Here is a 14884-nt window from a genome sequence, read left to right as displayed (position 1 = left end):
GCTTGAAGGTTGCCGAGGTGCATGACGTGCACATGGCGATAAGTGGCGAGAGCGTGTGTGACGAGGTACACCCCTGCAGGGTTATGATCTATTCGAATAGCCGCGTCCGCGGATATGGACTACTTGGAGGCATATGTTGTTCATAGATAACTTCAATGGCTACTCATAAAATTGTCAAGATAAGCGTGAGCGTCGTGGACGGCATTTCCGTATGGAGACGGAATGATCCCACGATAGTGTATTGTTGTGGTGTTAGTGGACTCGGGTGCGAGAAATCAAGTTGTCAAAACTAATTTCAAAATGCAAGTTGTCTAGCCACGAGTCAAATGCTGGCTTCCCGCATGAAACCCCACAATACCTTTTGATACCTTGCATGAGTAGTTAGTTCTCCTAAAGTCTTGTTGAGTACCTTCGTACTCATGTTTGCTTAATAAATGTTGCAGAGGTTGCTAATGACCCTAATGGAGGGTTCTTCGTAGACATCGACGACGACGAGTAGCTGGTGTCCCAGCTACGATCTGGCCCTACGTCGGCTCTGTAGTATAGTCAGGCCACGTGCCTACTAGTTGCCCTGTCTGTACTCAGACAGTTTATAACTCTTCCGCTGGCTTGTATTGTATGACTGCTATTATGGGTCGTAAGACCCTTAATGTGTAATATTATGTGTGTGGCTCTTCCGAGCCTCTTAAATAAAGCTTGTATGTTTACGGTTATGTTGTGATGCCATCGATGTATCTATACATATCGGTATGCCATGCGTACGTGTGTCGTACTTGATATGTATGGGGTTCGATTACCTAGTCGTGAACTTTAGTAGCACTCCTTACAAGGAAATGCCCCTTTGTGGTCCAACGAGCCTTGGTAGTTCGCTACTGCTCCGGACACATTGGTTGACCGGCATGTGTCCTTCTTAGCTGCTGTGTCTGTCCCCTTTGGGGAAATGTCACGCGATGTAATGGAGTCCTTGTAGCTTGCTACGACTCGTCTACATTCGCCGGTGACCGACACCTGCTTTGTTGGGTCATGTATGCTTGTCCTTGTGCGGTACTGCCACTTTGGTTTATGACTAGACATGTCGATCCGGGTTCTTTGACATTGGATTGCTAGCGATATTATCGCATACGTGAGTCAAAAGACGCAAACGGTCCCGGCTAAGGTAAGGCTGCAGCCGTGGAGTTAACCGTGCGTGAGACCACAAAGGGATGCGATGGGTTACAGGCTAGATTCCTATGGCTTAGGATCGGGGTCCCGACAGCGTTGGTATCAGAGCCTGACTGACTGTAGGATTACTAAGCCAAACTGGTCGAAGTTGAGTCTAGAATTGCTTTAGTTATATACAAGGGAATTGTTTGTGGAAGGGAACGTAACACTCTTGTTCTCTTCTCAAGGTATTCTATCCTGGTCATCCTCGTCTTTTCCGCGGGAATTAAGGACTAGATTTCTCATCTTCTCCTAGGCTCGTGTTTCCGATCGGTAGCTTATAGGACTACGGGTCGAGAGATATTGGGTTTCTTTTTTTCCTAGGAAGCAGGAAGTAAGTTTGATGATCAGAGAGTTGAACTTGATAGTTGAGTGGTTACGCTATTCTATTTTGGGTTGTCTCAAAATTTGTTTTTGAGCATTTACAGCCGTTATGCTGCCCAATTTTGCATTCAGAGCTCTAATGCTTTTGCATTACTCTCTATTTACAGATGCCTGGCCGTCCTTCTCGTCAGGTGGTACGTTTGACCAGGTGCATTGATGTACCGGGTCATACGGCCATGCTGGTCAGGGTGATGTCGGTGTGCGGTTACCGCTGGTACCCCGAGTACACGGTAGAGGAACAGTACCGAGACTTCAACCAGAGCCAGTACATCTGCACTGTTAGGGTATTTCCAGACTACCCTGGAGCGGAGAAGCCAATCCATTGGTCCTATGGGTTGGGAGTCACTGTTGACATGGCAGTACAAGATGCTGCCTATTCAATGCTCACTATTATGAGAGCGAGACATGCACTGCTGCAGAATTCAGAGTTCTGCTATGTTCCGGCCTCTCAGTCTGGTGAAGAGGGATACCTCAGTGGAGTCTATTTTGATTCTTCTATGGAGGATCCACTTCTGCAGTCCACTGTTGAGATGCTAGAGAACAGAGACAAGGATGCTCGTGCTCTCCGCATGGAGCTTTATGCTACCCATGCCCGTCTGTGGACAGCTTTGACGCAGCTGGCACCGGTAGTCCAGACAGGGTATGGAGAGATGGAGATGCTGAACCCTGTTAGGAACCATCTTCCGGCCCACGTTGACTGGCCAGCTATAGGAGGAGTTACACCTCTTCGGGGACCCCTCTTACCACCAGTCAGGGGACCAAGGCCACATCCGTGTCCTTATGGATCCCAGGGATCTCAGGCTAGAGTGTTTCCTGATCCGCAGGTTGAACTTCCAGGTCATGGAGGTAATCTCTATGAGATGTTCTATGCGGATGCCTGAGCTGTGAGCGGAAGGATAGTATGGTAGTTGTCGTACGTTCACAGTCCTGCGTGACTTGTGAAGTATGGTAGTAATGTGAAACGAATTCCGGAGGCCTAGATAAATAATGTATAGGAAGCTTGTACGCCTCTGATGAGTAGTTTCACAATTTCAGTAGTTGCTCTACGGTTTAGGTTGTACTGAGCTATGTAAGGGTGTGTATGAACCATGGTGTATATATAGCAGTTGCTTGTTACCATGTTGTTCGGATATTCATTTCCGCATTCCGTGTGTTCAGTACATTCTTAATCCATAGCTAATATTGATATGATATTGGTCTAAGCTATGAGTTTGTTTGTCAGGATGGTGTTCACCAGGTTGAACCGTGCCCCTGCTCATGAGCAAGGTGAGGGTAGTCAAGCGTCGGAGGAAGACCTGCCTCACCCACCTTCTCTGGTAAAAGTGATGCTTGAGGCAGAAAGAAACAAAAGGGAGACCAACCAACTGCTAGAGCGTATTGAGCAGAATACGGCTCGACAGCCTAGGAATGCTGCAGTGTCCCTCAATGACTTTGTGAAGTTGAATCCTCCAAAGTTTCATCATTCCGTCGATCCCCTCGACGCTGATGACTGGTTGTGCAGCATCTCACGCAAGATTTGTTCTGCAAATGTGTCTGAGGCCGACAAGGTGACCTTTGCGGCGTATTTCCTGGAGGGACCCGCCAATCTGTGGTGGGAGAATTCTGAAGCTATGCGTCCCGCTGAACCAGTGGCCACATGGGCAAACTTCAGTGCAACTTTTCATCTGCACCATATTCCAGAGGGCCTGATGGACAGAAAGAGAGAGGAGTTCTGTGCCTTCACTCAGGGCAAGTTGTCTGTGGATGCCTATAGCCGCGAGTTCGGTAACCTCGCCTGCTATGCAACAGAGGAGGTGTCTACTGACGCCAAGAAGCAAGCAAGATTCCGTAAGGGTCTGAGCCCTGAGCTCCGTCGTGATCTGCGCCTCCATGAGTGTGCAAGTTTTCAAGCCCTAGTCAACAAAGCGATCAGTGCGGAGACTGGTCATTCTGACTTCGAAGCCACAAGGAAGCACTCCCGTGACTTTGGCTCGTCTTCTGGTTCCGTGTTTCCAAAACGCAGGCTGTGGGTTCCAAACAGTTCTCTACCGCCAAGATACACTCCGAGGCCATCCTACGTGGCGCCTCAGACGAATCAAGCCAACCCTCTAGCAAAAGCTTATGGTGGTCCAGCTAGCAATGCTGCACCACGTGCCAACCAGGTGATATGCTACAAGTGTGGAGAACCAGGGCATTATTCCCGTGAGTGTCCTCAGAATGTGGGTGCCAAGCAACCCGGAAAGTCCGTCGGGCATGCCAAGTCGGGCAAAGCTTTTTATGTGAAGCCAACTCCTGCACGTGGCCGTGTGAACTATGTGTCAGCAGAAGAAGCTGCAGAGGATCCCGACGTCATGCTGGGTACACTTCTTGTTAATCATCACCCAGCGTCCGTTTTCTTTGACACTGGGTCTTCTCATTCCTTCATTTCAGAAAGTTATGCACAGTTGCATAACATGTCATTTTGTGATATGCCAATCCCATTGGTTGTCCAAACCCCTGGTAGTAAATGGCAAACCTCTAGGATAACCTATGACAATGAAATTCTAGTAGACAGGCTAATTTTTCTAGCCTCATTGATAGCATTGAAATCTTCGGATATTAATATCATCTTGGGCATGGACTGGATGTCAGCTCACTATGCCAAGATTGATACTCACTCTAGAAATGTCCAGCTTACCGATTCCTCGGGTGAGATAGTAAATGTCTCTACTCGAGCTGCCAAATGCCAACTCTATTCCCTAAATGCCAACCCTCTTCCGGAACTTGAATACATTCCGGTAGTCCGTGACTTCCCGGATGTTTTTCCAGAGGAACTGCCAGGAATTCCACCTGACAGAGATGTAGAGTTTGTGATAGATCTTGTTCCGGGAACTGTTCCAATAGCCAGAAGACCTTATAAGATGGCACCCCTGGAGCTAGCCGAACTTAAGAAGCAATTAGATGAGGCCTTGAACAAGGGTTTCATTCGTCCTAGCTCTTCTCCTTGGGCTTGTCCCGTCCTCTTCGTCAATAAGAAAGACGGAACGGATCGGATGGTTGTAGATTACCGACCAGTTAACCTGGTCACCATAAAGAACAAGTATCCGCTTCCCAGGATCAACGATCTGTACGATCAGCTCGCTGGATCCTCAGTCTTCTCCAAAATGGATTTGAGGTTGGGATACCATCAAATCAAGATTAAGAACGGGGACATTCCAAAAACGGCTTTTGTTACTCGTTATGGCCAATATGAGTACACCGTTATGTCCTTCGGTTTAACCAACGCCCCAGCCACCTTCTCTCGGCTGATGAACTCAATCTTTATGGAGTATTTGAATAAATTCGTCGTAGTATACCTCGATGATATTCTCATCTACTCAAAGAATGAACAAGAACATGCGAGCATCTAAGGCTGGTATTGATGAAACTTCGAGAGAATCGCCTTTATGCCAAATTTTCAAAATGTGAATTCTGGTTACCAGAAGTGACCTATCTAGGCCACGTAATCTCTGGTAAGGGTATTGCTGTCAATCCCGAGAGAGTTCAAGCTGTCCTTGATTGGACTCAACCTGAATCGGTTAAGCAAGTTAGGAGTTTTCTTGGTCTAGCGAGCTATTGTCGCCGCTTCGTCGAGAATATCTCCAAGGTTGCAAAGCCTCTGACTGAACTCCTCAAGAAGGATAAAAAGTTCGAGTGGACACCACAGTGTGAGCATAGTTTTCAGGAACTGAAAAGACGCCTGACTTCCGCACCTGTGTTGCTACCACCAGATTTTTCTAAGGACTTTGTTATCTATTGCGACGCCTCGCGACAAGGATTAGGTTGCATTCTCATGCAAGATCGTCATGTGATCGCATACGCATCTCGACAGTTGCGTCCACATGAGGGTAATTATCCCACACATGACCTTGAGCTTGTAGCTATGGTCCATGCACTAAAAACCTGGCGACATTACCTTTTGGGTAATCGTTGCGAAATATTCACTGATCACCAAAGTCTGAAATATATCTTCACCCAGCCGGATTTGAATCTCAGGAAAATACGGTGGGTTGAGTTGATCTCGGATTATGACTTAGGGATAACTTACACCCCGGGGAAGGCCAATGTTATGGCCGATGCACTAAGTCGTAAATCTTATTGTAACAATTTGTTGCTACAACAAGGTCAACCACTTCTCCATGAGGACTTTCGGAAGTTGAATCTTCATATTGTTCCTCAAGGATTCCTTTCCACCCTGGTGGTGAAGCCTACTCTTAAGGATCAAATTATAGCTGGCCAAAAGCGTGACAAGGGTATATCACGGATCAAGGAGAATATTTTTAGCGGAAACGCTAAAGAATTCTCCATGAATGATCAAGGTGTTGTGTTCTTCCAGAATCGTTTAGTGGTTCCTAAGAACCCACATCTAAGGGAGTTAATCCTTAAGGAGGCTCATGATTCCCCTCTCACCATTTATCCCGGTAGTACTAAGATGTATCAGGATCTACGCCAGAGGTTCTGGTGGACTAGGATGAAGAGAGAAATTGCTGAGTTCGTTGCTAACTGCGACGTTTGTCGCCGAGTTAAGGCAGAACATCAAAGGCCTGCTGGCACCCTTCAACCTTTAGCTATTCCTGAGTGGAAATGGGATAAAGTTAGCATGGATTTCATTACCGGATTTCCCAAGACCAAGAAAGGAAATAATGCTATCTTTGTGGTCATTGACCGTCTTTCCAAAGTGGCTCATTTTCTTCCTGTCGTGAGAGTATAACAGCTAGCCAGCTAGCAGAGTTATATATCTCTCGAATAGTGTCTCTTCATGGTGTTCCCCTGGAAATTAACTCGGACCGTGGGAGTATCTTTACTTCTCGCTTCTGGGAAAGTTTTCAGAATACCATGGGGACTCACCTATCTTTTAGCACTGCTTGCCATCCTCAATCAAGTGGTCAAGTAGAAAGAGTGAATCAAATCCTAGAAGATATGCTCCGAGCTTGTGTTATTTCGTTCGCTATGAAATGGGAGAACTGCCTTCCATTCGTCGAATTCGCTTATAACAATAGTTATCAATCAAGCTTGGGCAAAGCCCCTTTTCAAGTTCTCTATGGACGAAGATGTCGAACCCCTCTAAATTGGTCAGAAACCGGAGAGAGTCAACTCTTTGGCCCGGATATGATCCAGGATGCAGAAGAGCAGGTTCGCATTATTCGTGAAAAGTTGAAAACAGCCCAGTCTCGTCAAAAGAGCCAATATGATCGTCATCATAAGGCTGTGACCTTTGAAGTTGACGAGAAGGCTTACCTTCGGGTTACACCTTTGAAGGGTACCCATCGATTCGGTATCAAGGGCAAATTGGCTCCTCGTTACATTGGTCCTTTTCGCATTCTTGCCAAACGAGGAGAAGTTGCCTACCAGTTGGAACTTCCTCCGCATCTTTCCAAGGTTCATGATGTTTTCCACGTCTCGCAACTCAGGCGTTGCTTTTCGGATCCTATCCATGAAGTGGACCACGAAACGCTTGATCTACAAGATAACCTTTCTTACCGAGAATACCCCGTGCGTATTCTTGATCAAGCTGAGCGTACCACTCGACGTCGAATCCTCAAGTTTCTTAAAGTTCAATGGTCAAATCATTCTGAAAAGGAGGCAACTTGGGAAAGAAAGGATCGTCTCCGACTTGAGTATCCTGCGTTATTCCCGACGACTTCTAAATCTCGGGACGAGATTCTTTTGAGTGGGGGTGAGTTGCCACATCCCTAACCCTTAAGCAAGATAGCATTGTGCTCATGTCTTCTTTGCATTTGCATCTAAGAAGTTTCAACAAAAACAACAAAGTGGCAAAGGAAAAACTCAAAACCCTAGCCACCATTTCAATTAAAGGAAATTTCAACTAGTTCAAAATCAATGAATCCAAAATGGCCTCAAGAAATGTTCAAACTTTCTGATAAATCATGAAAGTAAATGAGCATTGGAGAAAACTATTTTCTTGACACTTTAAGCATTTTAAATAAATGCAAAAGCTACTGGTTTCAAATTTAAAAATTGAAATCAGAAACTATAATTTTCCAAAAATGTTGAAAACCCTGGAAATGAGTGGGGATATTATAACAAATATTTCAGGAGGTCTAAAATAGTTTTTACTTTTTGTTTTGGAGCTGAATTAATTAGCAATACAATAATTTAGCAAAACAGACAAACCAAAAACAGAGGAAATGGAAAAAGACTTACCTGTCGCCCAAGCCTGGCCCGGCCCATCTCCCCGCTCGTCCCCTCCCTCGTGCCAGTAGGCAGCAGGAGGTGGCCGCCGCCTCCTCCGGCGCAGCCACGCACCTGCGTGCCTGCCTGGCCGCCGGTTCGCGCTGGCGACGACGGGGATAAGCTCCCCAGAGCTTCCCCTATCCATTCCCCGCCTCGGTTCTTCCCCTCCTCCCGGATCCCCTCCTTCTCCCTGTTGCCGCCATTAGAGCCGAGCTCGAGCTCGAGCTGCCCGTGCCCCTGGCCATAGGATCCCCTCCCAGAGCACGCCATTAGCTCCGCCTCGTCGCCCTGGTCGTCCCTGTAGAAGCCGAAGCCTCCTCGAGCCCTGCAACGCCCGCAACGCCGTCGTCTTCCTCCTCCGGCCGCCGGACCTCTCCCGTCGATTCGTCGCCCCCAGGCCTTCCCCGAGCCGTCTAAGCTCTGCTCTGCACTCCCTGTGAGCATGCGGTCGTTTCCCCTAAGTTTTCCCCGTCGATCCCCTCCTCTAGCCCTAGTTTCACCGGAGCCCGACGAGGACCGCCGCTGCCGCTCGTCGCCGGTAGCCCTCCGATGTCCAGCTCGTCCTTCCGAGGGCACCAACAGCTCCAGGACGACGCGTAGATGCCGTAGCAGCTAAGAACCGAGCGTAGATCCCTCTGATTCAAAGACCCCGATGACGCCCGAGCCTTGTTCGCCGCCAAGCTCGTCGCCGGCGTCATCTCCGGCCAGATCAGCCCCGGCTAGGCGCAGAAATGAAGCTGCGGGAGACGTGTCGTTCCTCTGGTGCTCTCCGCGCAGCATTTGGCCCCCTGTGCGCCGTTTCTGAGCCCCTCCGCCGTGCTGGTGGTCGCCGGAGGCTCCCCGCCGGCGAGGACGACCTCGCCGCCGGTGGAGGTCGACGTGGCAAGCTAACCCAACCGATTAGTGACTTAATCACTCGCTGACAAGTGGGCCCAAGGCCAAGTCAAACCTCAGTTAGGGCTGGTCACCGCGGGATTAGTCCTAGAGAGGCTGACCAGTGGGGCCCCCCTGTCAGGTTTGACCTGAACAGGTCGGCTGACCTGCTGACGTCAGCCTGATGCAATAAATGGAATTTCCAGTTTAAAACTAATTCAGGAAATTGCTAAAAATTGCAAAAATCATAGAAATTAATCTGTAACTCCAATGAAAATAAATTATATATGAAAAAGTATCAGAAAAATTCAAGGATTCTGATTGTAATATTTTCAACTATGTTTGAAAAAGTTACAGGACCCTAAATTGTGAAATAAGGAATAATTCAATTCTTTAATCACTTTATAAATGGAATTTGCAAAAAATATCCAAATTTCATTATAAATGCAATGATCACACACTGCCCTAGATATAAATCAGTACCATAACATGACATTTCATGCATGTTAACATTAGGTTGATCTGAGCATCAGGTCGAATCAATTAAACCGGTATCCGAGAATACCCGTTTGAATTACTATTCGAGTGTGATTCAAATCAACTCTAAACCTAAAACATCTTGATTATAATAACTTATCACTTTGCATTCTCATGCCATGCTCATGCATCATTTTGATTGCATATGATTGTTATTGAATGTTGCCATCCATTTCGGTAGGCTCCGCACCCCCGGATTCCACCGAATATCCGTCTGACGGATATCGTTCCTCCTCTGAGCAACAAGGCAAGCAACCCTTTTGATCATCCCGATAACTCCTATGTTCTTGCTCCTGCACCTATTTATTGCATTAGGATCAAATGCTTCAACTGCTTTTGCCACGATAGTTGGACCCACTTCCTTTGCATGACTTAACCTTGTCACAGTAAATAGCCGAACCTTGCAACCTAGCATACCTGGTAGTTGCTTGAGCTATGATGTGCCTTATCCTGCTATGCATGCTATGCTTAGAGTTGTGTATGGTCTGTCATCTGGGAGATTAACAGAAATGTGGAATGTGTTCGGTGAGCAAAGGTTGTGTGTTGAACTTGATTTGGTAAAGGTACCGGTGAAAGGCTGTGTAGGAGTACATGGCGGGTTGTTTCATTGGAACCGTCCTTAGGAACTGAGTTCCGTGTATGTAATCCAAGACTAGATACTACCACATGATGGGCCCTGAAATATGACCCCGCTCGGCCTATTAATCGCGTAGTACTCGGTCCAGGAGTTGCAAGTAGTTTCTTGTGTTTATAGTAATGCTGGAGGCCGTGCATGGTGCTGACCTGAGAGGTGGACCGTGATGCGGTAGGCAGTGGCACGGTGTACCAAGTGGCACCCGGATGGTGGGCTTGGGAACCATGCGCACATTGTTTGAGGCCGTGGCGGAAACCTTGGCCGGACTTCCGTACGGGTTACTCTCAGATAGGCGATAAACCTGGACTAGGTACTAGTGTGGTTAACGGTCGTGGCCGACTCCCTCGCTGGGCTTCCGCTTGAAGGTTGCCGAGGTGCATGACGTGCACATGGCGATAAGTGGCGAGAGCGTGTGTGACGAGGTACACCCCTGCAGGGTTATGATCTATTCGAATAGCCGCGTCCGCGGATATGGACTACTTGGAGGCATATGTTGTTCATAGATAACTTCAATGGCTACTCATAAAATTGTCAAGATAAGCGTGAGCGTCGTGGACGGCATTTCCGTATGGAGACGGAATGATCCCATGATAGTGTATTGTTGTGGTGTTAGTGGACTCGGGTGCGAGAAATCAAGTTGTCAAAACTAATTTCAAAATGCAAGTTGTCTAGCCACGAGTCAAATGCTGGCTTCCCGCATGAAACCCCACAATACCTTTTGATACCTTGCATGAGTAGTTAGTTCTCCTAAAGTCTTGTTGAGTACCTTCGTACTCATGTTTGCTTAATAAATGTTGCAGAGGTTGCTAATGACCCTAATGGAGGGTTCTTCGTAGACATCGACGACGACGAGTAGCTGGTGTCCCAGCTACGATCTGGCCCTACGTCGGCTCTGTAGTATAGTCAGGCCACGTGCCTACTAGTTGCCCTGTCTGTACTCAGACAGTTTATAACTCTTCCGCTGGCTTGTATTGTATGACTGCTATTATGGGTCGTAAGACCCTTAATGTGTAATATTATGTGTGTGGCTCTTCCGAGCCTCTTAAATAAAGCTTGTATGTTTACGGTTATGTTGTGATGCCATCGATGTATCTATACATATCGGTATGCCATGCGTACGTGTGTCGTACTTGATATGTATGGGGTTCGATTACCTAGTCGTGAACTTTAGTAGCACTCCTTACAAGGAAATGCCCCTTTGTGGTCCAACGAGCCTTGGTAGTTCGCTACTGCTCCGGACACATTGGTTGACCGGCATGTGTCCTTCGTAGCTGTTGTGTCTGTCCCCTTTGGGGAAATGTCATGCGATGTAATGGAGTCCTTGTAGCTTGCTACGACTCGTCTACATTCGCCGGTGATCGACACCTGCTTTGTTGGGTCATGTATGCTTGTCCTTGTGCGGTACTGCCACTTTGGTTTATGACTAGACATGTCGATCCGGGTTCTTTGACATTGGATTGCTAGCGATATTATCGCATACGTGAGTCAAAAGACGCAAACGGTCCCGGCTAAGGTAAGGCTACAGCCGTGGAGTTAACCGTGCGTGAGACCACAAAGGGATGCGATGGGTTACAGGCTAGATTCCTATGGCTTAGGATCGGGGTCCCGACGGAAACACCGTTGGCGATGATCTCAACAAATCCACACGGTTTCTAGAAAGTTAGCGTGTTGGATCAGTGAACAATCACACACGACTTTTGGTCGACAACTGTGTGTGTTAGGCCACCCTATCACAACCGTTTTCACACAACAAGTGTGTGTGATGCATAGCCAATGTCAAACGGTTTCTTCTAGGCACCGCGAGGGATGTATTGAACAACACAATCGATAGAATTATGACTATGTGTGTGATGGCCAGCCCTATCACAAATGATACGATGCATAAAATTGTGTCTGATGTGCAATACGAACAGAGACATATCGTTGGGATTCCCCATCTGGGATGCGAAGCACATCTCGCATGACTTCTTCAATATGCATGTTTGTAATGGGCCTCCCAATCGCACACGCTCTATTTTTGTGTAGCATGTCTAAACGGATGGAGGCATTGCTGACAATTTATCTTTTTCGTGTGGGATATCCCCCTCTCAGTCACACATGCAAGGCGGTGGTTAATAACTGTGGTGCGAAAGGGGGGTCATAATCGTTTCAATAGCACGCGGCTGCACTAGTGAAGCCAACACTTGGCCCATCCATTTTCTGAGAGAGAACCACCTACTCATGTGTTGAGATCAAGATATTCCAGTCCAACCATAAGAATCTTTATTTCTAGACTCCCCAAGTTGCTTTCCATCCAATCAATCTCTTTTACGAAGACAAATCTATGAGACGGTAATTGAGTGTTGAGGAGACTATCTTCTGAAGCACAAGAGCAAGGAGTTCATTATCCATACCACATCCATTACCTTTTGGAGAGTGGTGTGTCCTAGATTGGCTAGATGTTTCTTGGGAGGCTCCAATTCATTGTGGAGTGGAACCAAGAAGTTTGTAAGGGCAGGGAGCTCGCCTACTTCGTGAAGATGTACCCCGAGTGAGACTAGTCCTTCGTGGACGTAAGCCATGGTGGAATAGACAAGGTTGCTTCTTCATGGACCCCTTGTGGATGGAGCCCTCTGTGGACTCGCGCGGTCGTTACCCTCTATGGGTGGATGTCTCCATCAATGTAGACGTAAGATAGCACCACCTATTGGAACCACACCAAAAATATATGTGTCATCTTTGCATTTGATCCTCCTATCCCTACCCTCTAATTACATGTGCATGTCTTTACTTTCGACTGCTATACTCTTAGACTTGCATGTGTAGGGTGTGCTTGACTTGATATATTTTATAAAACTTATCAACCTTTAAATTTGGGAAAAGGCTAGACTTTTATTTTGTCAAGTGGTCTAGTCACCCCTCTAGACATACTTTAGATCCTACATCACAGGGGGCTGGTCGCGCCATGTTACCTTCTGGGATGCTGGTGGGCCCCCTATAGTACTTCTTTGCTCCAATAATTCTTATATATTCCATAAAAGTCTCTGTGAAGTTTATGGTCATTTGGAGTCCAGAGATTTTTCAGCCTTTTCCATAACCTTTCAGGTCCAAAATTATAGTTTTTTAATGATTTCCCTCTTTGTGTAAACTTTGTAAAATAAAAGAGAGAAAGTATAAGGATTGCATCATAAAAGTGAAATAATGCTTCAAAATATTGTAAATATCAATAATAAATCATGATTCAAAATGGACGTATCACCTCGGACGCCATTGTTGGGCATTCCTCGAGTGATGATATGTAAGTATTGAATATTTTTTAAATAGTTCTAAGAAAAGGTGTACACGTAATTATGAATCTTCTATAGGTATGTGCTCCTTTTCTAAATACTTTGTACATACTCCCTACATTCTATAATATAATGTTTACATATTTTTTGGAAAATTTAAACTTTGGCCAAGTTTATAGAGAAATTATTTATATATACAATACCAAAAATATAAAACATGAAACTACACCTTATGATGAATCTGATGGTATATGTTTAACATTATAGAGGTAGGTCAGCGAGCGGTGATGAAGACATGTCTAAAATGGAGATGGAATTGGTAAGAGGGCGGAGGAAGGATAGGAAGCCTTTTCCTTTGGCGGTTGTTTCGATGATGGCGAATCACTCGTCATTGTCAGGGCTGCAGTTGGCCTATACGCATTCTACCTCGACATGGCCGCCACCTTGAGCCTTCTTGTATGGAAGAGCATGTCTTCTATAAACCGCCACCACGCCCTATGTGAGCCGCTTGCAAACGGAAACAGTGGGTAGGCATTGTCGTTGTTCCTGAAGTGCTGCTATGGCCCCACCATGAAAGAGAGACGAACGAGGTTGGATCCAGGTCTGCAAGATATTGACTATGACGATCGTTGATACTTCTCCAACGTATCTATAATTTATGAAGTATCCATGCCATGTTTACAATGATTTTATATGGTTTTGGTGCACTCTTATATGATTTTTGGGAATTACCTATTAACCTAGTGCCAAGTGTCAGTTGTTGTTTTCTGCATGTTTTTGGTTTTTTATAAAATCCACACCAAACGAACTCCAAATGCCATGAAAATTTATGATGAATTTTTTATGAAAAAATAATAGACACATGAAGCTTCGGGAGGGAGAAAGAAGGTGTCGAGGGGGGCACAAGCCTGGGTTCCCCCCTAGGACATGCCACTTGGTCTTCTGGGACCCTCGGGTATTCCCCTAACGTAAATTGAACGCTCAAAATCCTATATATAGGACCTCAAGAAAGAAAACTAGATGGGTTTTTCCGCATCGCAAGCTTCTGTTCCTAAGCGATCTCATCCAAAGTTCTGTTCCAGCGCCCTGTCGGAGGGGCAAGTCATCACCGGAGGCCATCTTCGTCATCCCGGCGGTCGCCATGATGAGGCGGGATTGGCTTGCCCCTCGTGGCTGAGGGTATGTACCAATGGCTATGTGTTTGGTCTCTCTCTCTCTCTCTCTCGTTATCTATACAAGGCATGATCTTGATGTACCATATTCTATGTTAATGTAGTGGAATCATATGGTGTTCTTCCCTTTGTTCTAAGGAACCGAGTGTTGCCCTTTGAGGTTTCATTATTGTCGGGTTGAGTATATGAGGATTTGAGATTACTTGATGTATGTCTTGCATGTGGATACCCGTGGTGATAATGGAGTATTCTATTGTTTCATGTGATATATGTTTTGGTAATTAACTTTTCGATTCCCTAGGTGGTCTTGGGGTTATCTAAGCACATAGGTTCATACACATTTGTATCCTACTTTCTTTGATAGAAACTTTGGAGCAACTCTTGAAGTTCTTTGTGTTGGATTGAATATTATGAATCTGAAATTATTTGATCCATATCGATCTGAGGGATATTTGTGGTAACATTGGAGTATCTAGGTAACATTAAAGTTGATTGATGCATGTCATATCTCTAGGGCTGTTTGTGACGCTTATAGGAACTGCTCAATAGATTAGTCAGAAAGATGGTTTTGAGGTGGCTTGCGATCTACAACAATTTCATCTTATGTTCTTGCTATTTGTAAGTAC

This window comes from Hordeum vulgare, chromosome 2H, assembly GCF_904849725.1.
Source record: "Hordeum vulgare subsp. vulgare chromosome 2H, MorexV3_pseudomolecules_assembly, whole genome shotgun sequence".
Classification (NCBI taxonomy): domain Eukaryota; kingdom Viridiplantae; phylum Streptophyta; class Magnoliopsida; order Poales; family Poaceae; genus Hordeum; species Hordeum vulgare.
The sequence above is the reverse complement of the archived record's forward strand: the minus strand, read 5'-3'. Positions refer to the sequence as shown.